This window comes from Anabrus simplex, chromosome 1, assembly GCF_040414725.1.
Source record: "Anabrus simplex isolate iqAnaSimp1 chromosome 1, ASM4041472v1, whole genome shotgun sequence".
NCBI classification, from domain to species: Eukaryota; Metazoa; Arthropoda; class Insecta; order Orthoptera; family Tettigoniidae; genus Anabrus; species Anabrus simplex.
The window spans coordinates 255,174,843-255,190,663 of NC_090265.1; positions in this window are offsets into that span (position 1 = coordinate 255,174,843).

The following is a 15,821-nucleotide window of genomic DNA, read 5'->3' on the forward strand; positions in this document are numbered from 1 at the left end:
ATATTTGGGGTATGAAGAATCTACGCATAAAGCACAACCATAACTCACTGAAAGTTAACATGTACAGTTTTGTGCACTTTCATTTCACCAAGTATATGAATCGAATCGAATTTTTTTGTTGTTCCGGGCATTAGTAACTTAGATATGTTGGACCATTGGCTAATGCCTCCGTTACTAGAAAACAAGGTGGGCAGTGACTTTATTTTCTAACCGGCTGGAGCACTATCAGTCGTTTATTCCGACGTATACGATTACCATAAGCTACTCTTCCGAACCACAGCATTGGGCACCCTGAAGACGAGGATAATAATAATAATGTTATTTGTTTTACGTCCCACTAACTACTCTTTTACGGTTTTCGGAGACGCCGAGGTGCCGGAATTTAGTCCCGCAGGAGTTCTTTTACGTGCCAGTAAATCTACCGGCACGAGGCTGACGTATTTGAGCACCTTCAAATACCACCGGACTGAGCCAGGATCGAACCTGCCAAGTTGGGGCCAGAAGGCCAGCGCGCTAACCGTCTGAGCCACTCAGCCCGGCTTGAAGACGAGGACTTCATACACTGTCACCCCAAGGTCACAACATATGCCTCCATGTGACTTATTCGTATGAAAGTTCTCCCTTCATCACAAAATTTGCCACAGTTTCAAAAAGGTACTCCAGGTGCAGAAAGTTGCAGCGTGTTTGACAGAAACTGTATTATTGGTAGGATTAACGGCTGTCGAATTTCGTGGCCGGGTGTATACGTCTTCTTCAACATTAGAATGCACCATATGTATGGCCCCATTTTTACAGACGCGCAGGTCGCCTGCCAGGCATCATCTCGAAGGCCACACGACATTATTATTATTATTATTATTATTATTATTATTATTATTATTATTATTATTATTATTATTATTATCATTGTGGACACACTAAGGACGCTCATATCGAACATTTGTGAGTTCAATAACAATCTTGTACATGTCCATTATCTGTTGACATGTCCGACTCCATGGCTAAATGGTTAGCGTGCTGGCCTTTGGTCAGAAGGGTCCCGGGTTCGATTCCCGGCAGGGTCGGGAATTTTGACCACCATTGGTTAATTTCGCTGGCACGCGGGCTTGGCGTGTGTCGTCTTCATCATCATTTCATTCTCATCACGACGCGCAGGTCGCCTATGGAAGTCAAATCAAAATACCTGCACCTGGTGAGCCGAACATGTCCTCGAACACTCCCGGCACTAAAAGCCATACGCCATTTCATTTCATTATCTGTTGACATAGGTTTATTTTCTGTCAGTCAGGTGGTTAATCCTCTGGCGAACTCTAAAATAATGTAGGGATTTATAATGGAATTCTATGTCTTGTGCCTAATAAAGATCCAACAATACGGTGTTGTTACGAAGAAATGAATGTTACTCTCGCCACTTGGTGCAAGAATTAATGTTTTGGTTTATCATATGCGAATCCCCGCCTGTGTGATGTAGTGGTTAGTGTGATTAGCTGCCACCCCCGGAGGCCCGGGTTCGATTCCGGGCTCTGCCACGAAATTTGAAAAGTGATACGAGGGCTGGAACGGGGTCCACTCAGCCTCGGGAGGTCAACTGAGTAGAGGTGTGTTCGATTCCCACCTCAGCCATCCTGGAAGTGGTTTTCCGTGGTTTCCCACTTCTCCTCCAGGCGAATGCCGGGATGGTACCTAACTTAAGGCCACGGCCGCTTCCTTCCCTCTTCCTTGCCTATCCCATCCAGTCTTCCCATCCCTCCCCAAGGCCCCTGTTCAGCATAGCAGGTGAGGCCGCCTGGGCGAGGTACTGGTCATACTCCCCAGTTGTATCCCCCGACCAAGAGTCTGAAGCTCCAGGACACTGCCCTTGAGGCGGTAGAGGTGGGATCCCTCGCTAAGTCCGAGGGAAAAACCGAACCTGGAGGGTAAACAGATGATGATGATGATGATGATGAATTTCCATCTGACATTACCTACTGTAATACAGTAAGACACCGTTTCTGAGGTCACATGTATCCTACATTTACTACATTTTGTAACGCTGAAACAACAAATACCTGGTTAGACTAATAAGAAATAGACAGCTGAAACAAACAGGTTTCACATCTAGTAGATGAAGTGGTGCGAATAAATTCACGCCCACGACGTGGAAAGGGCGCCGTTCAAAGCTGACCAATGAAAACGATTGTTCGTCCATTTCTAGGATCGTAGTATGTAAGTGCAAATGGTTTCTAGAGGACCCACTGCAGTCGCTGTGGACGATTAAGATACCATACCACCTGGACTACATTTACGAAATAAAAACATGCGCAGCAACCCAGGATCGACCACTCGACCTCCTGCATGCTAACCCAAAACTCTATCCACTGCACCAACTGTACAGTACGACTAACATCTGCTGACAGAGGTAGTTACCCTACATGTGGTTACAGTGTTGCCAGATTGCTACTCTTCAACGTCGTTTTTCTGCCGGATATATTCGCAAGACGAAATTTTGTAAGATACATTTTTTTATTGCTGGCATGTGGGGAGTCGCGCTGCGACGCCCGAGTGCGCGAATTACGCTTCACCCTTTATACAGTATCTGACTGAAGTAAGAACATTTCTTTTCGTAGGGGTTGTCTTCCTTGCTCCTTTGTGTCGATTTGAATTCTACAAACACTGTTTGTTCTGCTGTCCAAGTAACACCAATCATCAACCATTTACCAATGATCTTGTATTTAAGTCTGTCACCCAGGTGTCGTCCGGCTCTATGGCTAAATGGTAAGCGTGCTGGCCTTTGGTCACAGGGGTCCCGGGTTCGGTTCCCGGCAGGGTCGGAAATTTTAACTATCATTGGTTAATTTCGCTAGCACGGGGGGCTGTGTGTATGTTTCGTCATCATCATCACCATCATCACCACCAGGATGCGCAGGTCGCCTACGGGGGTCAAATCAAAAGACCTGCACCTGATGACCCGAACATGTCCTCAGACACTCCCGGCACTAAACGCCATACGCCATTTCATTTTCTTACCCAGGTGTCAGATTCTTTTTTTTTTTTTTTTTTTTTTTTTTTGCTAGTGGCTTTACTGTACGTCGCACCGACACAGATAGGACTTATGGTGACGATGGGATAAGAAATGCCTAGGAAATGGAAGGAAGCAGCCGTGGCCTTAATTAAGTTTCAGCCCCAGCATTTGCCTGGTGTCAGATTCCCTATCAGCTGTCTACATATGCTTTTCTTAAATTATCTCAAAGAAGTTGGAAATTTATCAAATATCTTACTTGGTCAATTATTCCAATCTCTAATTCCGCTTCCTATAAACGAATATTTTCCCCACTTCTCCTCTCGAATTCCAATTTTATCTTATATGATCTTTCCTACCTGTAAAAACTCCATTCAAGCTTATTCGTCTACTAATGTCATTCCAAGCAATCGCTACACTGACAGCTGGAACATTTCGCTCGTTCGAGCAACTCGTCTCCTTGCTCCAAAGTCGTCCCAGCCCAAGGTTTGCAAAATTTTCGTAATACTATTATTTTGTCAGAAATCATCCCGAACAAATCATGCAGCTTTCCTTTGGATCTCATCTAGTTCTGGAAATAAGTAATCCTGGTGAGGGTCCCATACATTAAAACCTTACTCTAATTGGAGAATTAACAGTGACTTATACGCCTTCTGCTTTTCATCCTTACTACAACCCCTAAATATGAAGAGAACTGTACCCTTTATTCTTCTGCTTCCTTTAAGGCGTTAAATCTACATCACCTGACTTCATTCGACTGCATTCCATTCCTTTTGTTTCAGATGTATTTATTTTCATCCTGTACACATTCTCCAAGTCCATGAAAAGGTCATTCAGCAATTTTTGCGGATTCTCTGCAGACTCAGAGAGAGTTTTGATTTCCTCTCGTTAAGATTTCATTCTTTTTCCAGATGTATCTTTGGCTTCCTTCATCACGCCATGTGGAGTATCATTGCAAAGCACATTACATACACTGAACGAAATTTCACAATAGAAACAAGAAACATTATAGTCAAACCAGGCAAGTAATCACGAAGCAGTAAAAGTGTAGTTCTTCTACGTTATGCATTCGCCCAGGAGCGACGGAAAATAAAATTACTTCAGAAGATAAAACACTTAGGACATGAACAAGTGGTTCTTGAATGAGTGAAGTAGCAGATCTCATGGAAATAATGAGACCAAGAGTTTTCCAAAAGAATGTAGCACAAACCACTAGACCAACTCCTGTGCAACATTCTGAAGCACCATAATATCAACAGTTCTGGAAAAACGGTGCGCATAGCTATAATATTTACTGTAGGAAAGAGCGGACCCTATCCGACCGTTCGACATTGTACTTCTGATCTCTGAATGCCATTTTTTTTGCCAGTTGCTTTACGTCGCGCCGACACAGATAGGTCTTATGGCGACGATGGGACAGGAAAGGGCTAGGAGTGGGAAGGAAGCGGCCGTGGCCTTAATTAAGGTACAGCCTCAGCATTTGCCTGGTGTGAAAATGGGAAACCATTTTCAGGGCTGCCGACAGTGGGGTTCGAACCTACTATCTCCCGAATGTATGCCATTTGAAGGCAATTTCGATAAAGATCATGGATTCTTCTGAGTCCTCAGGTTGGTCTGCGGCTACATAGTCGCATGTGCATTAGGAATTCTGAACTCTGAGAAGAATTTTGTGTAATGTGTGTTACACGATCCCATCTGTTGGCTCATACTTCACGATAAATAATCCATTCACTTCGAACAAACAAACAAACAAACAAACAAACATACAAACAGCGCCCATGTGGTACAGTCCTGATAGGCCTTGGTCTACCAAGCCACCGCTGCTCAGCCCCAAGGTCTGCACATTACGATATGACGTTTGGTCAGCACGACCTTCTTAGATTTCTGCACCGGGGCCGTAATCTTACCGTTAGATAACTGATTTTGTGTAAGCTGAGTGGTCCTTGAACCAACCTTCGGACCCAGGTAAATAATTCCCTAACCTAGACGGGAATTGAAACCGGGCCGTCTGGATAAGGGACAAGCTCGCTACCCCTAGACCGCGCGGTCAGCCCCATTCACCTCGAACGTCAATAAATGTTGACCAGCCCTTTGCCCTTGTCGGCTATTTGTAATTTCTGCACTGCCCATTGGAGCGCACCACAACTGCACGTAGTATACCCCACAAGCCGTACCGTGTTCGAAATACTCTGACCAATTTGCTTGCTATCACATTCATTTTATGCAACTCTATCAAAGTCATTCAAGTCCTTCTTCTTGTTCGCAATTGCCGGATTCAATATAACTAACAAATAAGTGGATCAAGGATTTCAGGAGCCTTTATACAAGGAAATCAGTAAATTCCTCCCAGATTTCGAAAATCAACAGGGTGGTAATCAAAGCATATCGTGGAAGAGAAGGCATGTATGTCAATAATTGTGGTAAGTATAGGTGTATAGGCAGATTTACTTCGTATTTGGTGCCATGGCGTAGTTTCTAAGAGGAATAGTAAGAGGAATAGTAATCATTAGTGTGTTAACATGGCGTTTCCAAGTCAGCGTAGACAGTTTGTCTTCAGTCCGGATAAAAGAGAGGGCTGCACGTGTGGTTTCATTCCAAGTATCTCACAGGCAGTGTTGCTAACGTATAAAAGGATACGGATGGGGATAGGTGAGGGACAATCCCGCTGGGTTTTCGTAATAATGTCACCCGATGCAATTGAAGAGCTTATTTCCAAAGTGACATAGATTCAAAAGTGATGATTTTACTTTTTTTGCTTTCATAAAATAGTTCATCGATTTTCTCATCGTATAGCGAAAGTTTAAGGCTCAATACATATTATATCCCATGTTAATAGAGATCCAAAAACTACGCTTATTTGCAAAGTGGCGTATCTCAAACGTGTGTTTATTTCCAATGAACCATAAATCCGTTCTGACCAATCCGCTGGCTCTCTGGGCGTTACGTGATATGACACAGAAACATGGCTGTTTACAACAGGTAGAGGAATAGTGTTTGTGACTTATATATCGCATATCTGGATGGGTTAAAAGTAAGCTGGGTAAAACTGATCTTTTCCTTTTGCCTACCGAGTACAATCGTATATTTGGAGAAAATGCCATCACAAATGTTCTTGGCAGGGACTGGTACCTCTACAAGTGAGAAACGTATTAAATCAAAACTAGATTTTAATATCTCAAAGTTGAAATATATTCAGATAATTGCAAACCAAGTGTTTTGAAAATCCACATTTTCAGAGCTGTCAGGGTGTTTTCGCACATTGTTGAAGAGGGGTAAAGAAAGGTCGTCTTTCAAGCCCAGACAAAAACAGTTAGGCCGCCCAGTGAAACAGGAGAGGATAAAAGACAAAAATGCTTCCAAATAAACTCGGCATAACGGATGACGATCCTGAAAAGCCGTTCTATCACATTTGTTTGCTATAGCTGACAATATTCATAATGATAGTGACAGTAGTGGCAATGATTGAAGACGATTTACTCCATGTTTTGAACATTAGACCTATTTTAAAATGTGTTTCGATCATGCAAGTACTGCAATAACTGGTGTACTTTCTTTATGATCAATATTTGAAATGTAGGTAATCATCTTTGTGTTCAAGCCATTTAAATGCTCATAAATGCCACTCAACATATATGAATTCCGATTTTATTCTATACGATCTTTCCTGCCTGTATAAAACTCCACTCAAGCATATTCGTATAATAATTTCATCCCAAGCAATCTCTCCACTGACAGATCGGAACATACCACATAGCCGAGCAGCTCGTCTCCTTAATCCCAAGTCTTCCCAGTCCAATGTCTGCAAAAGTTTCGTAATACTATTATTTTTGTCATAAATCACCCAGAACAAATCGTGCAGCTTTCCAACTCCAACCTACACTAGATAATTACCACCATTTAAACCGATATGAGACTTTTAAAACACAGTGTCAAGATGTGTATGAAAGTAATTAATGAAGCTATATTATATTCATAATCATATCTGAATGTAATTATAAGAAAATAAAAGATCGTCGTTTCTGAAGTTTTGCATTTCATGGATTTACGTCTCTTTGGAAATAAGCTCTTCAATTTATTTATTTATTTATTTATTTATTCCTGACTTACATTTGTGGCTAAGTTACGGCTCACGGCCCTCTCTTACACTTAACCACTATAAACAATAAAATTTTTAAATGTAAACATAAAGTAAGACATAGTAATTCTAAAAAGAAAAAATACAACGGACAGATAATTCTAAGACTAAGTTACAAATCAGTTCGGCAATTAGTGTGGCAATAATAATAATAATAATAATAATAATAATAATAATAATAATAATAATAATAATAATAATAATAATAATAATAATAATAATAATAATAATAATCATAATCATAATAATAATAATAATAATAATAATAATAGTATAAAAAGGAATAATAATAATAATAATAATGATTTAAGTGCATAATAGATAAAAGAAAACTCATTCACACACATACACACAATGACTCACACAACTCAGTTATATGTTCCCAGGAAAATCTTTCGGCAGGCAGATTAGAATTTTTGACAGGAAATAACGTGTCGAATGTCCATTGGGAGTGTATTCCAGAGTCTCGATGCAATAACTAAGAAGGAATGATTGTAGGAATTCGTTAGATTTAGTGGAATTTCAAGTAGTGAACCAGAACGGGTATTCATTTCATGGAATGAGGAAAGGAAAGGAAAATTAGAAGATAGGTAAGTAGAAGTGTTCGTCGAGAGCACTTGGTGAACAAGTGCCATTAGGTGAGAATTCCTTCGTTCATTTATGCTTAGCCATCCCAGTGTTTTGAAGTACGTAGTACAGTCATTAAGTTCTGAGACTTGACGCCTGGAGGAAAGGCAACCGTACGATTCAGTATGTTGCACATGAATGCCGCATTCCACGAGACATGTTGAGGTCATCCGTCAGAATTCTGTGGCAAGTACCATGGCTGACCCCTATTGCTACTGCGAGATCGTCTACCGATTGGGAGCGGTTAGCACGCACCAACATTGCAACTTCTTGAATCTTGCGTTTCGTTCGAACTGTTTTTCACCGAGCTCGATAGCTGCAGTCCCTTAAGCGCGGCCAGTATCCAGTATTCGGGAGATAGTAGGTTCGAACCCCACTGTCGGCAGCCCTGAAGATGGTTTTCCGTGGTTTCCCATTTTCACACCAGGCAAATGCTGGGGCTGTACCTTAATTAAGACCACGGCCACTTCCTTCCCACTCCTAGCCCTTTCCTGTCCCATCGTCGCCATAAGACCTATCTGTGTCGGTGCGACGTAAAGCAGCTAGCAAAAAAAACTGTTTTGTGGCCAACCAGTACGCCCATGGTCTTCCAATCTGTCCCGTCCTTGCCACCTAAACACAACACTGCGACTCAATGCGTCCTCACCGTAAACCTGCTGCATCATTTCAAACCTTTCGGTAGCGCTTTTGCCTAATTTCTGGCAGAACTTGATGTTTGCCTATTGGCCAAACTGTGACATGTCATGGTCCGACGGGCGCATTCAAATCACCGTCATAACAACGGCCGTACGTCTGCTTCCAGTGCATGCACTCAACTGTCTCTTGCAAGGACGTGAGACCAACTGACATGGTACCATACCACGGCACCACCTATGCGCTATAGTGCATCACAGCGCCATCGTGCGGTAAGTCTCAGAACTTAATGACTGTACTACGTATGGTGTAACATGAGCGTCATGTCACAGTGGGAAGGCAAACCGTATGCATGAGTTCTATGCTCGTTGAAGTCTCAAAGCTTGTTCAGCATTTAGATTTACTAGTACCGTATCACTAGTGATGGGCAACGCTATCGCTCGAGACTCTCGAGACTGACGTCACAGATCTCGAGACTCTCGCGAGAATCTCGAGACCGATTCTCCTGTATTGCGAGCTGTGCGTCGTCGCAGTAACTACGAGTGTAAGCTTGATAGTATATCATCAGCAGTTCTCATATGGAAATATGTGTGCCAATAAATGTTACTAAAAGCCTGGGAGAGTACTGCGTTTTGAACTGTGAGCCCCTTAATACCATTAACGAAAGTGAAAATTGAATGCCAGTACTGTATCTTAAATTGTTCACAACTTATTTGAGGTGGACATCTTAGCTGAATAACCCTGTATAATTTGTGAATAACTGTAGATAGGATGCACACCTACTTGGATACTAAAGGCGTGCATTATTCGAACTGGAGACGAGCAAAGATATGCTTTGCTACATATGCAACCACCATTACACATGAGTGGAACGTGTAATCTAAAATGCCTGAGTATGCTCCAATTCTTTCGAGAGGGGAGATGGGCATCGCTCTCGAGACCGATTCTCCTATGCTGCAAGCCTTGTGACGTCCCAGTAACTACGAGTGTAAGCTTGACAGTATATCACCAGTTCGCATATGGAAACGTGTGTGACAATACATTTTGTCAAAAGCCTAGGAAAGCACTGCACGTTTAACTATGAGCTCCTTAATACCATTCACGAAAGTGAAAACAGAATGTCAGTATCTTAAACTGTTCACGACCGATTTCAGGTGGACTTCCTAGCTGAATAACCCGTGTAATTTGTTAATAGCTGTATGTAGGATGTTCACCTACCTGGATACCTCGCAGTTGTTGTCGTCGACTGGGTAACTTCTTGTGATGCAGACCGGCCCGGAGGTGTTTTGTGACGATTCCTCTTCAGCGATAGTATGCGGGCTGTGATATGTGACATCTCTTCAAAATAACCGACATCCACGACTTACGTTGCGTTTCGGACATAGGCTTCAAGTTGTCGCGTACAAGTGGACACAATTACACATTGCACCACCATATACCGAAATACCTAATAATGACGCGAATACTACATAACATTGTAAGAAATTATTTCTTTTGTCACCAAAATATCGGTAAACACAAGCAGTGGTCATATGATATTGAATGTTGGGTCTGATAACGATGCACACCTACCTGTCGAAGGAATTGGAGCATACTCAAGCATTTTAGATTACACTCGTGCGTAATGGTGGTTGCATGTGCAGCAAGGCGCATCTTGCCTCGTCTCGAGTTCGAATATACACGCCTCTAGTATCCAGGTAAGTGTACCTACAATAGCCGATAGTTTCTGTACTTAGCCTATTCATTCGCATACCTGCGCTGCATGTAATGAGGGAATTAGTGATGGGCAACGCTCTCGCTCGACTCTCTCGAGAATGACGTCACAGATCTCGAGACCGATTCTCCTGTAGTGCAAGCTGTGCGACGTACCAGTAACTACGGCTGTAAACTTGATAGTATATCATTGGCAGTTATTGCGTGAAATAACGTTCTCATATGAAAACGTGTGAGCCAATACATTTTGTCAAAAGCTTGGAAAAGTACTGCATGTTCAACTCTGAACTTCTTAATACCATTAACGAAAGTGAAAAACGAATGTCAGTATCTTAAACTGTTCACGACATATTTGGAGTGGCCATCTTAGCTGAATAACCCTGCATAATTTGTGAATAACTGTAGATAGGATACTAGAGGCGTGCAATGTTCGAACTTCAGGCGGGGAAGACGTACTTTGCTACATATGCAACTCCCATTACATATGAGTGGAACGTGTAATCTAAAATGCCCTATTTTCCTCCAATTCTTTCAGCAGGGGTGATGGGCAACGCTCTCGAGACCGATTCTCGTGTGCTGCGAGCTGTGCGACGTCCCAGTAACTACGAGTGTAAGCTTGGTAGTTATCATTAGCAGTTCTCATATGGAAACGTGTGTGACGATAATTTTTTTCAAAAGCCTAGGAAAGCACTGCATGTTGAACTATGAGCTCCTTAATACCATTAACGAAAGTTAAGACAGAATGCCAGTATCTTAAACTGTTCACGAGTTATTTAAAGTGAACTTCTTATCTGAATAACTGGTATAATGTGTCAATAACTGTTATTAGGATGTAAACCTACCTGGATGCCTCACAATCGTCGGCAGGGTATCTTCTTGTGATTCAGACCGGGCCAGAGGTGTTCTGTGACTATTCCTCCTCATGTGTTTTTAAGTGTCGGACCATCCCTGAATTTTTTCTGCAGACGTATTTTACTTCTTTTGAATAAAAAAATACAGCGGTCTGTGCTATGTGGCATCTCTTCAAAATAACCGACATCCACGACTTACGTTGCATTTGGGACATCGTCTTCAAGTTGTCACGTACAACTAGACACAATTACACATTGCACTGTCATATACCGAAGTACCTAATTATTATTATTAAAAAATACATCGCAAATGGGACATATCCCGGTGGCAATTGTCACTAACAGTAGTGTAATAATAACCAACATACTGATGTGAGCAAGTTTTCCTTCGTAAACAGGACCATAAGGGATTAGAATAACTTACCTGCAGCAGTCTTTGAAAGATTCTCTTCCGGTATCAAATCCTTTAAGATGATGATTAATGCTAGTGTAAAGTGAAAAAATTAAAAGCTGTAAATGACGGACACTGAATTTGTAATTTTCTTCTGGATTTAGAATGTTAAACCAGTAGTATTTCTTCTAATATTTTCTCTTCATGGAATTGCTTTTTGTACTCTTGTTGTTGTAGTTAGGTAATTATGCTAACTTTACATATGACGCGAATACTCTATAACACTGTAAGGAATTATTTCCTTCGTCACCAAAATATCGGTAAACACAAGCAGTGGTCATAATATGATATTGAATGTGGGGTCTGATAACAATTTACACCTACCTGTCAAAAGAATTGGAGCAAACTCAAGCATTTTAGATTACACATTCCACTCATGCGTAATGGTGGTTGCATATGCAGCAAGGTGCATCTTGTCTCGTTTCGAGTTCGAATACTGCACACCTCTAGTATCCAGGTACGTGTACCTACAGTAGACGTCAGGTACTGTACTTAAACCACTCATTCGTGTACCTACCAGTGCATACAATGCCAGAATGCGTATCCTTTATAATTATGTTATACTGCATTAAAATAGACCTCGGTAGAAATGAACGCCTTAGTCGCTTGTTAATACGTATTTACGAAATGGAGAAGGCCCGTGGTTGGCTATTCGCATACTAAGCACAAACAACGTTCAATTCCGACACCTGTACGCCTAACGACACGCTGCTCGCCGCACAATGCGGGGACAACGCTCTCGAGATCTCTCGAAATTTCTCGCGAGAAATTGTGCCTGCGCTAGTCTCGAGAAATCCCGAGAAATCTCGAGACCTAGTCTCAGACTGCCTATCATTACGTATCACAGTAGTCTAAAATTGGGAATAGTATTGCCTAGATTAATTTTGACTTAGATTCCTACTTAGATGAAAATTAGTGTCACGTTAGATAGTCATTTCAATAAAATTTTACTTACAAGTGGCCGATGATAACTGCGGTAAGAGACGAATGGCACCGAGGTGGACAATTATTATGTCAATAAAAAATGAATAAATAAAGACCGGACATGATATAGGCTGTTGGGCTTATGCCGTGTCAAGAAAATAAGGTGAAATTCTTTACGTTTCGCAGAGAACTGTGTTCTGCGTCATCAGAAGAAACTCTTGACTGTCCACGGTCCCCCAAGATTCCAGTAACATGGGCAATAGAATTTAAAAGAAAATCGCTGAAAAAGTTGCGTTTTACAACCTATGTTCCGAATGTTTAAAACTTCGGATTATTTTGCGGGTGTTTAATACGTGTTTAATATTCTACAAGCTAGACCTGAACCTTTTGATACGCAAGTGCGGTCAGATGCATAGACATCGATTTTCCCGACAGAAATTTTGGTTCACCAGTGAGCAAGTGTTTGTATACAGGTATCTCCCGTCTCTCATTTGCGAGTTTTCTCTAAGAAATTCGTTCAGTAACCAGCGGTATGTCACATCAAAGAAATATTATGTCCTTCTTTGGGAAACGGCGAAAGATTTCAGTTAAATAAATTGAATGAAATCTACCCACAGAAGCACAGTACTAGATGAAAAACTAATTTAATGACCATTATTAAGACGTGGACCATCTGTCACCGCGTTTGATCCGACAGAACCCATTCAACTGGTTTCTCAAGAAATCACACCGGCCTTACTGTAAACAGTAAATGAGGTAAGAAAAGGGGGCCTGTAGATTTACTGGTGAGTCTCCAATTAAAGTTTGCTTACTTGCGCCGCTGGATTAACCGATTTTATCCTTACGGCTCTTATGTTATTTATGTTATCTTTTACGAACTAACTTATCTGGCTGGTCTCCGAGCGCTCATTGTATAGCATAAGCATATGTTTCCATACATTTGGCAATTTTCAAAATTTCGAAATCGGAGATTCACAGTGAAGCTTGCCTCCCCCCTCCTGTAGCCTGTTGACATCAGCACGACAAGATTGTGTGTCAAGCACGTAACACAAGGACCGACCTGTACTGATTTTTCTTGAAGAGTAATTGTCACGCACCGGAGATCAACATTTCTTAGCCGTGGTTTCCCATTTTCACACCAGGAAAATGCTGGGGCTGTACCTTAATTAAGGCCACGGCCGCTTCCTTCTAACTCCTAGGCCTTTCCTATCCCATCGTCGCCATAAGACCTATCTGTGTCGGTGCGACGTAAAGCCCCTAGCAAAAAAAAAACATTTCTTAGCGTTCGCTTTCCGAACATGAGTGACCGAGTTATCACATCAAAATAATACAAGACTGATAATGATAATTTGGAAGAGATATGTTGTTTGTGTGATGCGGAAGGACTAATCTGGCCGCGGTCATCTTCGGAAACTGTAAATCAGATAGCAGTCCTCAGAAATCAACATATCAAGGAAGGCAGAATTGCAATTATCTTAGCAAACTATTTGGAATGTGATACGCTAAGAAATTGCTCTGGAACTAGAAAATTCACTCATCCCAATGTACAGTAAACGGTCCAGCTATCAATCCTCTGTGGAACTGCAAGCGAACATTAAGGAAGATGTATTTGCGATAAACTTGCGTTCATTGACGAAGGAACCTTCAGTTTTTGGCGTGGTCAATCGTCGCAACACCTATATTTGGGGTATGAAGAATCTACGCATAAAGCACGCCCATAACTCACTGAAAGTTAACATGTACAGTTTTGTGCACTTTCATTTCACCAAGTAAAATCGAATCGAATTTCTTTGTTGTTCCGGGGATTAGTAACTTAGATATGTTGGACCATTGGCTAATGCCTCCATTACTAGAAAACAAGGTGGGCAGGGACTTTATTTTCTAACCGGCTGGAGCACTATCAGTCGTTTATTCCGACGTATACGATTACCATAAGCTACTCTTCCGAACCACAGCATTGGGCACCCTGAAGACGAGGATAATAATAATAATGTTATTTGTTTTACGTCCCACTAACTACTCTTTTACGGTTTTCGGAGACGCCGAGGTGCCGGAATTTAGTCCCGCAGGAGTTCTTTTTACGTGCCAGTAAATCTACCGACACGAGTCTGACGTATTTGAGCACCTTCAAATACCACCGGACTGAGCCAGGATCGAACCTGCCAAGTTGGGGCCAGAAGGCCAGCGCGTTAACCGTCTGAGCCACTCAGCCCGGCTTGAAGACGAGGACTTCATACACTGTCACCCCAAGGTCACAACATATGCCTCCATGTGACTTATTCGTATGAAAGTTCTCCCTTCATCACAAAATTTGCCACAGTTTCAAAAAGGTACTCCAGGTGCAGAAAGTTGCAGCGTGTTTGACAGAAACTGTATTATTGGTAGGATTAACGGCTGTCGAATTTCGTGGACGGGTGTATACGTCTTCTTCAACATTAGAATGCACCATATGTATGGCCCCATTTTTACAGACGCGCAGGTCGCCTGCCAGGCATCATCTTGAAGGCCACACGACATTATTATTATTATTATTATTATTATTATTATTATTATTATTATTATTATTATTATTATTATTATTATTATTATTATTATTATTATTATTATTATTATTGTGGATTCACTAAGGACGCTCATATCGAACATTTGTGAGTTCAATAACAATCTTGTACATGCCCATTATCTTTTGACATGTCCGACTCCAAGGCTAAATGGTTAGCGTGCTGGCCTTTGGTCAGAAGGGTCCCGGGTTCGATTCCCGGCAGGGTCGGGAATTTTGACCACCATTGGTTAATTTCGCTGGCACGCGGGCTTGGCGTGTGTCGTCTTCATCATCATTTCATTCTCATCACGACGCGCAGGTCGCCTATGGAGGTCAAATCAAAATACCTGCACCTGGTGAGCCGAACATGTCCTCGAACACTCCCGGCACTAAAAGCCATACGCCATTCCATTTCATTATCTGTTGACATAGGTTTATTTTCTGTCAGTCAGGTGGTTAATCCTCTGGCGAACTCTAAAATAATGTAGGGATTTATAATGGAATTCTATGTCTTGTGCCTAATAAAGATCCAACAATACGGTGTTGTTACGAAGAAATGAATGTTACACTCGCCACTTGGTGCAAGAATTAATGTTTTGTTTCTCATATGCGAATCCCCGCCTCTGTGGTGTAGTGGTTAGTGTGATTAACTGCCACCCCCGGAGGCCCGGGTTCGATTCCGGGCTCTGCCACGAAATTTGAAAAGTGATACGAGGCCTGGAACGGGGTCCACTCAGCCTCGGGAGGTCAACTGAGTAGAGGTGGGTTCGATTCCCATCTCAGCCATGCTGGAAGTGTTTTTCCGTGGTTTCCCATTTCTCCTCTAGGCAAATGGTACCTAACGTAAGGCCACGGCCACTTCCTTCCCTCTTCCTTGTCTATCCCTTCCAAACTTTCCATCCCCCCACAAGGTCCATGTTCAGCATAGCAGGTGAGGCCACCTGGGC